This window comes from Elgaria multicarinata, chromosome 6 (assembly GCF_023053635.1).
Source record: "Elgaria multicarinata webbii isolate HBS135686 ecotype San Diego chromosome 6, rElgMul1.1.pri, whole genome shotgun sequence".
Lineage (NCBI taxonomy): Eukaryota > Metazoa > Chordata > Lepidosauria > Squamata > Anguidae > Elgaria > Elgaria multicarinata.
Genome location: NC_086176.1, coordinates 77,684,748 through 77,699,949, shown reverse-complemented (window position 1 = coordinate 77,699,949; position 15,202 = coordinate 77,684,748). Strand labels below are relative to the sequence as shown.

The 15,202-nt window shown below is 40.4% G+C and overlaps 1 protein-coding gene across 7 annotated transcripts in view; it reads right to left on the bottom strand.

Annotated features, from left to right (window-relative positions):
• MEF2C (myocyte enhancer factor 2C) overlaps positions 1-15,202 on the bottom strand; it is a 215,140-nt gene that overhangs the window by 176,415 nt on the left and 23,523 nt on the right. The window contains exon 1 of one of the 7 annotated variants that reach the window (XM_063129630.1): positions 11,986-12,166. The exons of the other annotated variants lie outside the window; for them this stretch is intronic. The gene's annotated coding sequence lies outside the window, so the exon portion shown is untranslated. Of the gene's footprint in view, positions 1-11,985; positions 12,167-15,202 lie in introns of those variants that run through there. 7 annotated transcript variants of the gene reach the window in all.

Genomic DNA, 15,202 nt, shown 5'->3' with positions numbered 1-15,202 from the left:
GGTAAGCCATGCTAAGACTAGGGTATTTTGTTTGTCACCTGACCTCACACAGTATGGGGAAGCACAATTGTAAATATTGCACTTCCAGAATCTCCCATATTAGTAGAACTTGTGATGTTACAGAAGCCACACTGCAGCTGTGAACGTACATGACCATATATGATCAAATGATAGCATCAAATGATAGTAACGTTGGAAGAACTACAGTCACCCCAGTGTGGCCTCTAATTAAAAATAAAAAGATTTTTCACAATGAAAAAGCAGAACAGAGAGGATTGTAATAGTGCATCTAATATTATTTAGTATTGCTCCCCCCCACCATATCTCCTCCTCTAGCATGACCATGAGGAGATTGGAGGCTTTTGCTTTTGTTTTAAATTAATCACCACTTTTCATAATATGTGCAACATAAACTAAGATTAATCTTTAAATATGGTTTAGAAAACAAACCAACTTCATGAACCACAGTTAGTTGGCTTGTTTCCCTTAACCATAGTTAAGATCAACCAGAAATTGTCCTCTTTTAGTCAGAACAATGAACTGCAGCTAGTTAAAAATGGAAGAAAATGCTTCCAATCTCCTCCTCGCAGCTGCACTGGAGAGGGAAGCAGAGTTGATAATCACACTCACACTGCATGACATGATTTGAACATACTGAATTGGTAGCTGGGCATGCTTCAGTCAGCCCTGATGTAGCAGGACCCATAGTCCTGCCCACCAGACACTGTCCCATGTGACTCTGCTCCATTCCTGTCCCCATATTCTCATCTTGCCAATTTGAGGGACCAAAATGAAGGCACCAAGAAAAATGATTTATCATTGTCATCCATTATATCTCATCCATATCCCAAGACATTTTTAAAAGGCAGCATGGATTTGCGTACAATTTTCATGTGTGTGTGTGTGTAAATTTAGAAATAATTACTATAATTTACATAGAAATACAATACATTTCACCACAGTGAAATGTGTGCCTATATAGTCTGCTGTCCAGGTGCGAACTGTTCATGGGGAACTTTAGGACTATTCTTGTTATTGTTCTTTATCTTTAAACTAGACTTGGACTAGACAGATCTTCAAAGAGAGGATGCCTTCAAATAGAGGACTGTGTTCTGCAAAGTAGGACACATGGCCAGTCCAACCCTGCTAGACTGAAACTGATCCTCATGGTCTCAATTACAGGTATATATTCATTAAGAACTTTACTATCTACATATTCTATTGCTTCTTTAAAAATGTCAGTTTTCAACCAACTAATACCTTTCCTTTAATATAAGATTAAATTATCTTCCACTGCTAGTACTGCTATGCTTTTAATTTTAATAACAGTATCCATGATCTGATATCACTAGGTTACAAACATCTTTTTAAACAAAATGTTTACTCTTCAAGCCTTTTAATGAAATATTATTTCATCATCTTTGGTATTTAATGAGTCTATCAGGTTACAGCACTTCATTAACATTAATGGTGATATTACTTGGGTGCGAATTCATACATAAATGTTTTTTAGGTTAAGTTCAAGAGCTGTACACTATGGCAATTGCAAGGATGCATTTTCAACTGTGCATTCCAAAATGTTTGGTGCACAGAATGTTTAAGGATCCTTTTTCAATTTGAATTTGGATTTTGTACACTGTAGGCAGATGATAACCTTCTTTGCATCATACCCACTACGGTGGACAGCCATTTAAAAAGAAAGAAAGAAAAGAATTAAATATTTAGTTTATGACTTTTGGTGCTCTCTATGTGAGAATGTAATAAATATTAAGGGGAATTGGTCAACCAGATCCATTTGGATTTCCTTACCTCACTGCTCTAAGTATGCCCATCCCTTTAAAAACCTAGCACAGAAATCTCTTGTATAGAAGGGCAATGTTTTGGTGGCAATTTATTTATTATTTATTTGTCAAAGGACATATGGAAACTCTTCTACATTATCTTGAAGGAGCAAGGAAATATGGAGTCAGAGCAAAGAAATGAATTGTTAGTTTAGGAATTTTTCATCTCTGATTTTCTTGCATCCACTATGTAGTCTTCAGAATGTACTCAAAGAAGAATATCCACCACCAAATCCTAAACATGTTCAAGTCAGAAGCAACCTCCCACTGAGTTCAACAGGACTTATTTCCTAGTAAATCTGCTTAGGACTTCAGCCTTAAATTCACTGTTTAGCTGTGAAACTCCTGCACCAGCAGAAACAAAATGATAATCAGTCCAGGTGTCCGAAGTGTTAACACGTATATTGGCCTCCTAAATATGTGTTGGGTGGATGTGATTTCAGGATGGCAAAACAAAAACAAGAGAACAGGACCACCCAAATCCTAGCTCCAATGTGACAATTTAGATTAGCCTCCACATAGGACTTCCTCTCTGGATTATATAGCAGGAAACACTACTCGTTGTGCAGGACTAACCCTGTCCATTTCACTATCCAGAAAATAATGTTGCTTTTCATGAACACTGTTATGTGTTTTGTAGTTGAATCATCTTTAACTCCACTAATATTTTATCTTTTCACGCAATCAAAATTAAGAAAATATCCACAACCGCAACATCTCATTGTTAAAAGGCAACATTTCCTAAGGGCTGTTTGATCTGCAAAGAATCTAATGTTCTCACTAAGCAATTAGTCCTCTCAGTCCTTTGTACAAAGTCTTCCACCTACATGCACAACTTTTAACAGGTATTGATTGAATATCTGAAAGCAAATACTACAGTTTAACCCAGTCAAAGGGCCACAATTGACATTCATCCTGCTAGGTTGATGAAATGAACTACAAACAGGGTTGTCTTTAATCGAGTTTAAATCTGTGGTTTAAAAGTAATAAAAGCCAGATTATCAATATTTGTTAGGTAGATTCCTAGTTTAGCATATAAATTTAACATTGCCTGCAATCAACTTAAATCACGGAAGTAGCTGAAATAAATAAACATCTAAACTGGTTATATAGTAGCATCTTTTTGCCCCACTGAGAAGTAGGGCAACATTCGTATACACTGACCTTGCTTCTTCTTTTTTTGCCCTCTTTCTGACCTGCCCCCTGTATGTTTTCATAGGATGGGTTTGAACCTATGACCAACTGCTGCACTGCCCTGATTAACTGTGCTCTATACACAAGATGCTCCATGGTGCCATAAAGACTTTTTTTAAAAAAGCGAAGCTATTTTGGGAGGATGGAATTTAGAGTGGAGATGCATTACAGAAGTAAGGACATGCTTAACTCTTTCCTTGTCCACATTTTCCTCATACTAGCTGTACCTGGCGTAACATTTGCCGTTGTAGCATAACTTAAAGTTTATTAATTAAATATCATCGCGGGGGCGCGGGCTGCTTGGAAGCCAGCGATACAGCACCGTCTGGCAGACCTGGGGGGCAGGGAGGTCGGGGGAGTAGGTGTCCACCTCTCCCTGGGGTTCCTGTCAGCCTTGGGCCGCCCGCCAGCTCGCATGAGATTAGGCTGGGGCCTCAGCTCACAGCAGGCGAGTGGCCTCCCACCCGGCCACCAAGGGCCCTGGCCATGCCTCACTCATGCTCCGGACCATGGCGCTGCCCTCTTCATGGAGGGGGGAGCGAAGAGGCAGAAAGGGGTAGGATTACCTTGGAAAGCCCAGAGGAGTCGGGCAAGGGGCTTAGCAACCTGTATCAGCTGACGTTAGACGTTGTTACTGTTGCTTAGCAACCTGTAACAGCTGAAGCCTTTACAGAAACATACCTAAGATAGATGGAATCACTGTCACACACACACACACACACACACACACACACACACACACCTGGATTTGTTTTGAATGCAGATCTGAACACACATTGAACCTCATGATGGCGGCAGCAGCGGGAGTCACTTGAGGGACTTGGAGCCAAGAAACCACAGGCAGAGATAGGGTTAAGCACAGGCACACACATATCCTCCATTGCTCCCTTATAAATTCCATCACCACTAAGCAATTTTGCTTTTTTCAAAAAAGGCATTGGGGCACTGTTAAACGAATGAACATGTTGTGCATAGTTTACTCATGTCTTGCTTGTAGGTCTCCCATCGACAGCTGGCTAGCCACTGTATGTACAGAATGCTGGACTAGATGGACCCTTAGTCTGATTCAGCATGGTTCTTCTTATGTTCTTATATTCTTTATATTCTTCATGTACAAGATAACCAGAACACTAAAGAAAGTTTTATTTTATTTTGAAATAAAATAATATCCGCACTACAAAGAATTCTTAACACCAAGTACCAGAACTCTATCGTGTCTTTCATTTAACAAACAGAATCCTAGCATTGCTTACAGATAGAATTTGGCAACAGCAGTGGACAAGGGCAGAGGTTTGACATATCCAGAATGTCACCTGGGTACTAGGAAAATACCACGTGGGCTTTTAGCAATAGGCTTCCAGCCTACAACAAAACTATTCAGCTCTTTTTTCACTAGTCAATTGTTCCTTACTACGGCCTTTCCCAAAGTGGCAACTTCAAATTGCCATGCTGATTGGAGATGATGGAAGTTGTAGTCCAACACATCTGGAGGGAAACCAGTTGGGCAAGGCTGCCTTACCATGTGTCAGGTAGAGTTAGTGCTTTCGATTCTATGAATGTAGGTGGCTGCACATGGTGAGCTATCCAAACTGCAGCTTGGAACATCTTCCTGACAGAAAAGTGTTACCAGGCACTGGACTGGCCTCACCTATTGTGTTTGAACATTGGGCCCTCCTGGACAGGAAGGGCTATAAGGGCTTCCTATTTGAGCTAAGAACAACACAGTCTCCCTGCCCCTGGTGTATCCCTGTGCCTTCTCAGCTCTGACTCCATGGCTCAACTCCTGGCTTACCCTGACAACTGCTATGACTCAGCCATCACACTGTGATGCACTGGTGTCCACTGTGTGGCCTAGATTAGTATACAGCCTACTTCCTCTCCTGTGGCTTTCCATTTCCTTATCTTTTCTGTCATCCTTGTAACCACTCTGCGATAGTGAGGTATCAGAACATGGGCACTGGCTTATATCAGTCCAGTATACTGAGTTGTCCTTATCTATTAAGGAGTGGCTACTTAATCTTAGATGGGTATAGTATCTTGGAGGATAGGAGGAACCTGTATGACTGGGGAAGGTGATCATAGCTTATGAATGTGAGAGACTAGGCATGGTATAAAAATAAAAACTCTTTATCTATAAAAGTACAGCATTTAACTATACCCATAACCTTTTTAAACCTTTATTATGTACCAACCTGGCCCTTGGCTTTTTCCTGGTGTAAAGCAGTGTGGTGGACTTATTGTAATCTTAGTTGCAGAGCTCCTTATTAAGTGTGTGGCAGAGTTTTAGTTTAAAGATTTGCTGCTCTTGAGCAAACACAAGTTTCATTCCTTTTAGAAACAAGTTCATTTAGAAAGAAGTTATATGTTTGGCTACAAGGACTCCCCCACCCCCTAATAGTTTACAATAGCTTCTAGGCACACTTGCTTAATTTGATTGCCCAATAAAACCCATGTCCTTCTTCAATGTAATGAGCCCAGCTTTAAAAGTTACCTTCCGTTTTCCAGGGAAAAGAAAAGTATGCCTAGCTCATGGGAACATATTCAGCCCAATTTGCTTGTTTGCTTTCCTGGCTGAGGAGTGAAACCCTGTCATGTTATTTTGAAATATTTCGAGCATGTACATACTTAAAGCGACCATTTGGGAATTGCAACAAAGACTTACAAAGAAATGCTTGGACACAGCCTATCATATGCTACGCCTACTGAAAGGACAGGTGAGCTTGAAAAGGTGGATCTGATTTTCGCCAAAACCTATTCAATTTCTTTCTGGAGTGCTTGGTTCCCCTCATTCATGGCTCTAATAGCTCACTGGCTCTGATAGCAGATAGACAATGCAGGCTTGCTGTTGTACATGCATTTGCATGCACACACATACCTTGCCTATCTAGCCTTTAGGTGTCATAGAGGTTTATACATTCAGTCCAGGTTCTGGAGTAAGATAAAAACGAAAACAATGTAGTCACAATTCTGTGCACAATCAGGTAGTTTAAATCCCACTGGCTTCAAGAAGATTTAAGCAACCTATCTACAATAGGCTTACAGTCAAGGAGTCCTGTGATACCTGAGCAACTGACACATGGTAGCACAAGCATTCAGATCAAGAGCCTAGTTCATTTGATGGTTAAGTTAAAACTGCTTAACTTGATAGTGAAGCTCTGCAAGGTTACAAATGAGTTATGATTCCATTCCAAATGGCTTACACAAATCGCAGGTTCTAGAATTGCTCCCTTTCGAATGTAAACTGTGCAGATATTTGGCGTACAGTTAAGTGTGTGGCAGAGCTTTAGTTTAAAGATTTGCTGCCTTTGATCCAAAAACAAATTTTAGCTTATGTCAGCAAGAACGGGCAAACCCCAAATCAGCAAAGCAGGGTCTTAAGTATTCATTATACGAAACTGAGCATATGCGACCACACATGTGCATTTGGCTATGGCTTGTAGGGAAATCACTATTTTCTATCAGGTTCTTTTAACCTATATTGTAAATTCTAGACAGATGAGGCAATTAGGTTTCTTAACCTCTGCATTTGTAAACTAAGCCAAGATAGTCCATGACATGTTAGGATTCAGTGTATCAAAAAGACATGCTACATTTCCCATGTCATATCCCCACAGTTTGTTCCAAAATTGTCATTTGTTTAAATTGTTTTAAACCCTTGTTCAGACATACACACAACACAAACAACAACACTGCTAGAGTCCTATAAGAGATAATCTCACTATATTTTGTTATAGTGACAATAACAGTTGTTAAATTTTGGTAAGTTGCTTCATCTCTATCTAATACATTCCTCTACTGCTAGATGACATTCAATACTGGTTACAAACACACACACAGAAATATTATATGCATCACAAACATAACCCAATTTCAACAATGAAACTTTTGCAGTTTTCATTCTTGGTTCTTTAGAGTAAATTTAAAGAGTACATTTACTCCTCATCAGCATCTAAAGATTCTTTGATCATGTTTGTTTGGTTAATATTTCACAAAGTACATCCTGCCTTATAATTTTCATTTTAGAGTGCTATGAAATGCTTATGGTAAGTTAAATGCTCTATTACACTGTTTATGTATATTTTTTCGGCCTCAAAGTAAGAAGGAAATCTTACCAAGATTTCTTTCCCACACTTACATACCCCAATCTAGTTAAACCACAGTGCTTTTATTTAACTTGACTAGCAGTCCAGTTCTAACACATCATTTAAAAACAACCTCCACTAAGTTTTAGGGGAGCTTAATTTCAAGTAAACTTCCTTAGGAGCATTGCCTTGGGGCAACCCTATCTCTGCAGAGTAACTGGCATCTCAATTCTATATACATTTATTTTAAGCCCCACTGATTTCACTCAAATTTAACTTCCAAGTAAATGCACTTAGGATCACTGCCTTTAAGCCCAAACCAGCTTAGAAACAACTATTCCACCTTAACCAAGCTGTGAATCCTGCAAATAAGGTCATGTAAAATGAAGGAGGGGAGAGGGAGAGTAATACATATAAGAAACAAAATTTCCCAGAAGTCAAATGGGGGGGGGACTTTCTATAGTTAAATGAGTATTATCAGTTTCCAAAAGTATTCTTCCTGATCCTAAAAATACCTACAATAAATATGAAATTAAACACATACCTATTACTTTTAGAGATCAGCTCTTCCACAGGCAATCAAATGCAATGTTTACATTTATGGCTGACTCATTAATGTCATACTATGCAAGAGGCATCCATTAGTTGTTGTTTTTAAAGTTTGTTTTAATAACAGGTAAAAAAAATGCTAGACAATTAGTCAGCAAGGGAATTCAGTGCTTCCAAATCTTAGTACAAAAAAAAGTCAAGTTAACTTTTCCCAGATGCAAATACAAAATACAACTGAATAGTCCATTCTAAAAAGCAGTTGACGGTTTAAAGATTTGCTGCCCTTGATCCAAAAACAAATTTCAGCGGTTTAAAGGCTTTGCATATTTTTGATAAATTATAAAGGGAGGCAAATAGTTGCAGTCCTGAAATAATTTATTCCATAGCAATCCCAATGATCTCAACAAAAATTATCAGAAGTAAAGTGGTTTGAGGAAGGACTTTCCTTTTAGGTTGTAATTTGCTGTACATACAGTAAGGCACCCATGTAGTCTCTTGACAGTTTCCGAATGATCTAACAGTACTTGGAGGATGTGTCATGTAACCACGTATGGCAGCTTCATATACATAAAACTTTAAGGGTCTATAATAACTGTTAAGCCACTGAGCTCTCAGAACATAACAGTACGCTTCAACACAAAAAACTCCCATTTAAAAACTGAGTTTCCCATGCTTCCAATTGCTCTTAACAATGACTAAGCAATCAAGCTATAGTAGCCCTTATGTAATAAATAACCAATTGAAAATGAAGTGTGCCTTGCCATGCAGCAGCAATCAGCTTTTATCTCTGTCCAATCAGGTTGACATCTGAACTGCCTAATCCTCCTTTTGTAAGGCACATAAGACTTTGTTGTCACTGTTGGTTTTGTGAATTGTCTCTATAAGCTGCTCTGATTTCCTAAAGATGACAGATCCCAGTGAACAGCCAAGCTCTACTGCACTGCAGTCAATGCGACAGTTGAGATTAAGGTACAGGACTGAAGATACTAGGATTTAATCACCTGTCCACATGTAACATATTGACCGTCAACTCTCAGAAGATTAACGTAAATCTGTTCAGAGCTGCAAACCAATTACTATATTCAAAAAGCAAGGAACTGTGCTTGAATATCTACACATTTCTCTTACAACATCTGCAGCATACGTCAACTAGTTCTAAACTACGCAGGTTCTACTAGAGAAATATCCAAGTTACAAAACTATATCAATAGCCATTTAAAGCCACAACCTACTACACTTCAGCTAGTTAACCAACTTTTTAGCAGGTATTTCACAGGGGTTGGACACCTTCGCTGATTATCACTTATATTGCCGGGAATCCTAAAAAGGAAATTTATATCAAATTCTGGGATTTGAGAGGGCAAAAAAATCCGAATCACGCAAATACTTGGGAAAACTCCCCATGATGTATAGAAATGATGAAGACGCTATTTTTGTTTCCATGAATAGAATGTCTTTGTGATCTTCATATAGAAATAATCAGAGAGTTTAAAACCACTCAAATCCATATTATTCTAATTTTGGTTAAACTACATAGCTAAGAAGTTGGTCTATGTCCAACAGGTTAAAAGTCTGAAAGTTATTACAGTGATCATTCTTTCTGGCATCTAACATGAAATCATGACTAGATGAAAACACTAAAACATTTTAAAAGCTGCTCCTCTTGCAGAGGGGTGGGGGCAGCTGGGCAGAGAGCAGTTATGCTGTTAACTAGCTTGTCAAATATCTAAAAAAGAAACTTGTTAGAAATGCTGTATTTTAAAAGCACGAAAACTCAAAATAAATTATTTCAAGTCTATCACTACACTGACAAATACATTTATTTGAAAGCAAGTACCACCATAACTTGCTGCCAAGACGAAACATTCTGGATTGCAGTATTACTTATTTTAGTCTATATGATAAAGGAAACATAAAGAAGTTAAGCAAGTTTTCAATTCATATATTTTAACATTGAACTGCTGGAAATGAGTTAAAAGTTTATTTCTGTCCCCCACAACAATTACTTCCTATTTTAAAGAGTAACTAAAATAAGGGAATAGTTTTTTGTTTTGTTTTACTTTAGGTACAAACACACACACACACACACACCTGCTTATATGCATTTATGAAAAGTCTACCATCCACCATGATATCAGAATAAATGTATTAGAAGGGAAATGAATTCTACTTATTAATACTTTGTCTACAGGTTATTTGCGAGTAAACTTCTTTAAGGTCAGAGTATTACTCTTTCACATATGAAGTATTCCAGAGGGGGCAAACCAGACATGCAACTTTAAATTACGTATTCTACTATTACATTTGTAAACTCAGATGCACATTTTTGACACATCACCTGTTACAGACGTGTAACCCTTATAATTTAACACACTTTGAGTAAAGCTGAGGACACATGGTGTAACATGTTTCAACTATTTGTAATCAGTAAGGATACGTTGGCCGTCTAATTATTTATTATACCATGTTTGGAAAGTGACAAAAATATATGTGTTTCTGCTTTTAAGCCTCATTTTACAAACCTTCACTCATTCATGTGAGTTTTCTATTGTTATCCAAGCAGTTCTGCAAGCCCTAACTCATATAAAGGTTCGTGTGATCAAAACACAGAACTGTGTTTTTTTCTGAATCCACTATTGCAACATTGAAGAGCAATTCACTGCATATGAGATTTAAAACAAGGTGACATATTGTATGTATTCGGCAAGGATACAGACAGGACTCTTCCAATCCTGAAGGTTTTAGTCAGTAACATATATCACAACGTTCCTAGTGACACTAAGTAATCTCATACAATATTAAGAATAGAAGTAATGGCCATCAAAAAATAGGAGAAAACACATTACTGATTCAAAAGGTGCACATTCCATTACCTATAACTTCTTACAATATGAGAATCACATTAATTTTTAGTATTATGATAAAAGCAACTTGGAGCCTTAATTTAGAACTGCACAGATTTTTTTAAATAGCCTGGATGAACCTGAAATTATTCTGTAAAACAGAGGCATTGGTTCACAGGTAATTAGACCCCTATCCCCTGACTCTACTGTGCCTTAGGGTTTAGTATGATTATACTACATATAAATATCTATACTCTGCAGCCACAATACCCCTGCTAAGTGCCATTGAAAGAAAAATATGTTTCACATATTTGTCTAATGTAATTGGCCAGCTGGACACGTTTATATCCGTTATTAAAACAAATGTAAGGAACTGATATATTTTTAAGACAATGGCCTTTATGTATCATTTTATATATGCTACTAAAAAGCATTTCGTCTCAAGCCAGGAATCTATAGACCACCGCTGAAATACTGGCAGAATGCCCTTCCGCAGCTTAATTATTTTAAACAGTAGCAGGTATGAAGTATGTGCCAGAAGTAATTTACTTTAAAACACATATCTTTGTTATTTAAAGATGAGTCTATCCAAGATTTGCCAGTGACATAAATAATCAAGCACAAACTTCTATGATTCAAATATCTTTTCAGAAAACAGCATTATGAAAGTAGCATTATTCTCCTGTTTCTCAAGGCTACCGAGCAACTATGCAAAAATATAACCATTTTATATGTACATAACAAAACAATATCCTTTCTAGATCCCCCCTACTCTTTTGTACCCAACTTAAACCTGGTGAAATTTTAATAAATAGTAAAAATTAGAAATCTTGCCAGGGTACAATCTAGCCCTGCTCAACTTACAGCTAAAGTTGGAAAGAGTGCGAAAAGAAGAACAGGACTTGTTTTCCCATTCAAATGTCCCCAATTCCTCCATATCAAAAGGAAGCGTGCAAATGCAAAGATGTGCTGGGAGAGATGCTGTGTCTAAAACCAGAGAATTAAAACAACAGTGACGTGTTGCACACAGCGAAGTTTAAAAGGGCATTTGCTCTTATGCCAGCTTATTTCTTCACTGCACTGCTTGATAACTCACAGGGCAAGTATTCCAAGGTCAAAAGCATTTGGTGAAATGTTCAAAGACAAACAAACCTGAGCGCACTTCACAATATCAAAACACACCAATGACGTGAACTAACTTCATGAAACTTTAAACACTCATGCAGCTGATGGAGAGAAGGGGAGGCGGGGAGTGGAAAACAAACCTTCAGCAACTTAACTCTGCTGGTTGGTTTGAGTGCAAAGTTACTTCAAAGCCATTGATTACACTAGGGCTCTATATGCCTATGGCACACACATTCCCAGTACATGTAAACCTACTGCCACATACATTGCAATGCCTGCGTGAAGTCCCTTAGGCATCACAGGGCTGAGATAACAGTCTATTTTACTTCTTAGATTGAATTGCACGTGTACTTACATTGCAAACGTTTGGATGATCAGGCTAGTCCTTGAGATATTTTCCCTTCTTGGGAACGAGAGAGAGACAGAGAGACAGAGAAGAGAGATACTGAGGAGAGTGGGGGGAAGAAGGAAAAATAAAAGCCTTTAGTTCTTCCAGCCTCGTAAGATGTTCGCCACCTGGTTCAACATGCAGCCTCCTTTAACCACACATACACATACAGTCGCGCGCACACACACATACGCGCGCGCACACGGGCACACACACAAACACACACCCTTGAAAATCAATCCAATGAGCAGCCAGAAGCTATCTGGCGGTTTGTGTGTATCTAAGCGTGCAGGAGGCGAAAGAGCCCAAGCTTCTGGTCGGATTAAAAGTAAGCGGACTCGTCCTGAGAGCGTCCAGGAAGTGACAGGAGGAGAATGGGAAAAGAACAGCTCACAGGCTTTGTAACATCGCGGAACCGAGGAAGGAGGGGGAAAGAGAGAGGCAGGGAAAGGAGGATTCAAAACTACACGCCCGGCGAAGCTTCTCTTCCTTCTGTCCTCCTCCTCTTCTCTCCCTCCCTCCTCTTCTCACTCTCACTCTCCCACAATCCCAAACGAACGACTCCCTTGCCGAGCTGGAGAAATAATCAGTTTCACTCTTGAAAAAAAGGGGGCGGGATCACATCCCGAAAGCGTTTTAATAAAACAAACAGAGACGGGGGAAGAGGGGGGGGGGGAATGAGAGAGAGACCGAGACCAGCTAGAAGTCTCGCAGAGGCGGCGGCAAACCTCTCCCACCCCTTTTGCCCCTCTCTAGTCTTCAACGAGATTGATAAATTACTCCACTACCCTACTTTAATTATGTATATGGTATGCAGAATAAATCACCCAACATCAGGCACCTCAATCAAGCACTTTTTAAATGATAATTGCATCTTGGCTGAATCAATCTTGCCATGCCTGACATTTTGCTAATTTTAGTTTTTTACCGATGGGGGGTGGGCCGGGAGGCCGGGGTTGGTGAGTGGTTAAGGGGAGTCAGAGGAATGACATGTGCCACGGAGCAAGGCGAAGGACAATCCTTTATTACTACGCACTCTGCCAAAGCCATCGCGGCAATAAGGCAGAGAGAACACACACCTCGCTTTTCTCTTCCTGCCGCCTCCCCCTCCCCCGCGGCCATGCCACTCAACCCCTGGGGTGATAGGAGCAAAAAAGGGGGGGGGCGCAAGATCACTGCTGGAACGAAGACTTCTTGACCAAAACCAGCCATAGCAACCACAAAACACGCTGGGACTGGGTGTTAAAAGAAACTGGGGCGGTGGGGGGGAGCTCCAGCGGCAATACTTGCAAAAGCCCAAGAGGCTGTTTGGATGGTAGGAATGGTTTTCGGGGGTGGTGGGGAGAGAAGGGATGCTGTTCAAAGGCTTATCAATTGCAGCATCTTCGTTCTGGCTTGCCTTAGCTACTGATAAGTAGCGAAGTCTCCCGACCGCTGCTAAAAGCAGCGCATCTCTCGGCAGAGGTCGGGGCGCGTTCGGACGGGCTTCGAAGCGCTCCCCGGCTGGAACGGGTCGCGGATCGGAAGGGCTTGCGCGGTGGCCCTCGGAGGTGACTGAGAAGCAGAGACGGAGGGGAAAGGAAGTCCGCCGCCTTCGCCAGGAGCGCTCGCTCCACGTTGTCCGGCCAGCCCAACTTTCGGATCCGTTTGGAAACATCCCCACCCCCACCCCGAAGCCTTTAGCTGGGATGGGATGCGAAGGCAGGCGGGGGTATTTTTTTTATCACGGCCCCTGACATTTCCTCCTCTCCCCTCCCTCTCACCCTCCATCCCTTTTTGCGCTTCGGGCTGTAAACCAACCCTCCAGTTCCCAAACTCGTTAGGCTTCCGTCTCCGAGCGCGAGGGTGACTTCACTTACCCTGGGCTGCTCCAAACGGCACAGGAAACCGGCGCGCGGACTCCGGGAGAATGATCAGGATGCTAAAGTTTGGGGGAAATGCAGATAAACACACACACAGGCACGCACGCACCGCCGAGCTGTGTAAGGAGGGCGGCTGGCTAGATAAAATAACCGTTCCCTTCCTTCCTTAGGTCTAAATCATACCCTTTAGACGCTCCCTCGCTCTCCTCACTTTGCTCGCAGTGCCCCGTCTAAACAGATCCTCACTTTGCCTTCAAAAACTCCGCTATGCCAACTCACCACCTCAGCATCGCGCGAGCAAAAACAGAGTTGCCCCTGGTCTCGCAACCGCAACCTCAAATACTATACACACTTACCTTGGGAGTAAGTCCCACTTGGACTTACTTTTGAGTATGGGATTGTGCTGTCAGATCACTGTGTGGATTGGGCCCTGAAGTGACCACTGGGGAAAAGGGACAATCCAGGACGCATTTCTGACCTCACACTTGTAAATTTGCAATATTGATCACTTGTTTAACTCTGTGATCCTTCTGATTTGTACACGTGGGGTAGCAAAGACAATACAAGAAAGATGTCCAACGTGTATAATACCAAGGAAAACATTCATTTTAGGGAAGCAAGACATACTTTCAAGATATTAATATTATTTTTGTTTTAACATTCACATCAATAGGCAATCTAGCTAGTCCCAGAAAATAAGAGATACAAAATAGATTAAATCAAAAGTTAATATAGGGCAATATTTATTAAAACCAACTACATTGTCCCAAAATAGAGAGCAGGCTTTGGAATACCCCGGAATGCTGTTTGTGAAGAATGTAGAGCAGAAAATATGGGGTGGGGGGGGGACGGAATGAGAAAAGGGGGGCATGGTGGAAAAGCCCAAGTCTATACTTTCTAAGATGCTCTGGACCATTTCTTTCCCCCACTTCATTTTTATTTATTTGTTTAATACTCAACCTGAAGAAGAGTTCTGGGGAACCCCGAAGCTTGCTCAATACCATGGGACATTAGTTGATCCTACTTAACAGGACCAATGCAAATAACTGGCATTTTTTAAAAAAAACAGCTAAAAGTTTATCTAATTATATATTCTTGCTGGTGTAAACATATGTGAGCTTGAGAATTCCAAAGATTTCTTTCTTTCTTTTAAAGAAGAATAAAGGAGCAATCCTATCTTCACTAGTGGGCTTAGAGGATTCAGGGAGACAGAATGGAGATAGAAGTGCGCTGATTGGACAACGCTTATACCAATGGAAGTCCCCTGGCCGGCCTGCAGAAAGCTTTAGTGGTCTAGGTATTCCACCACTGATGTTCT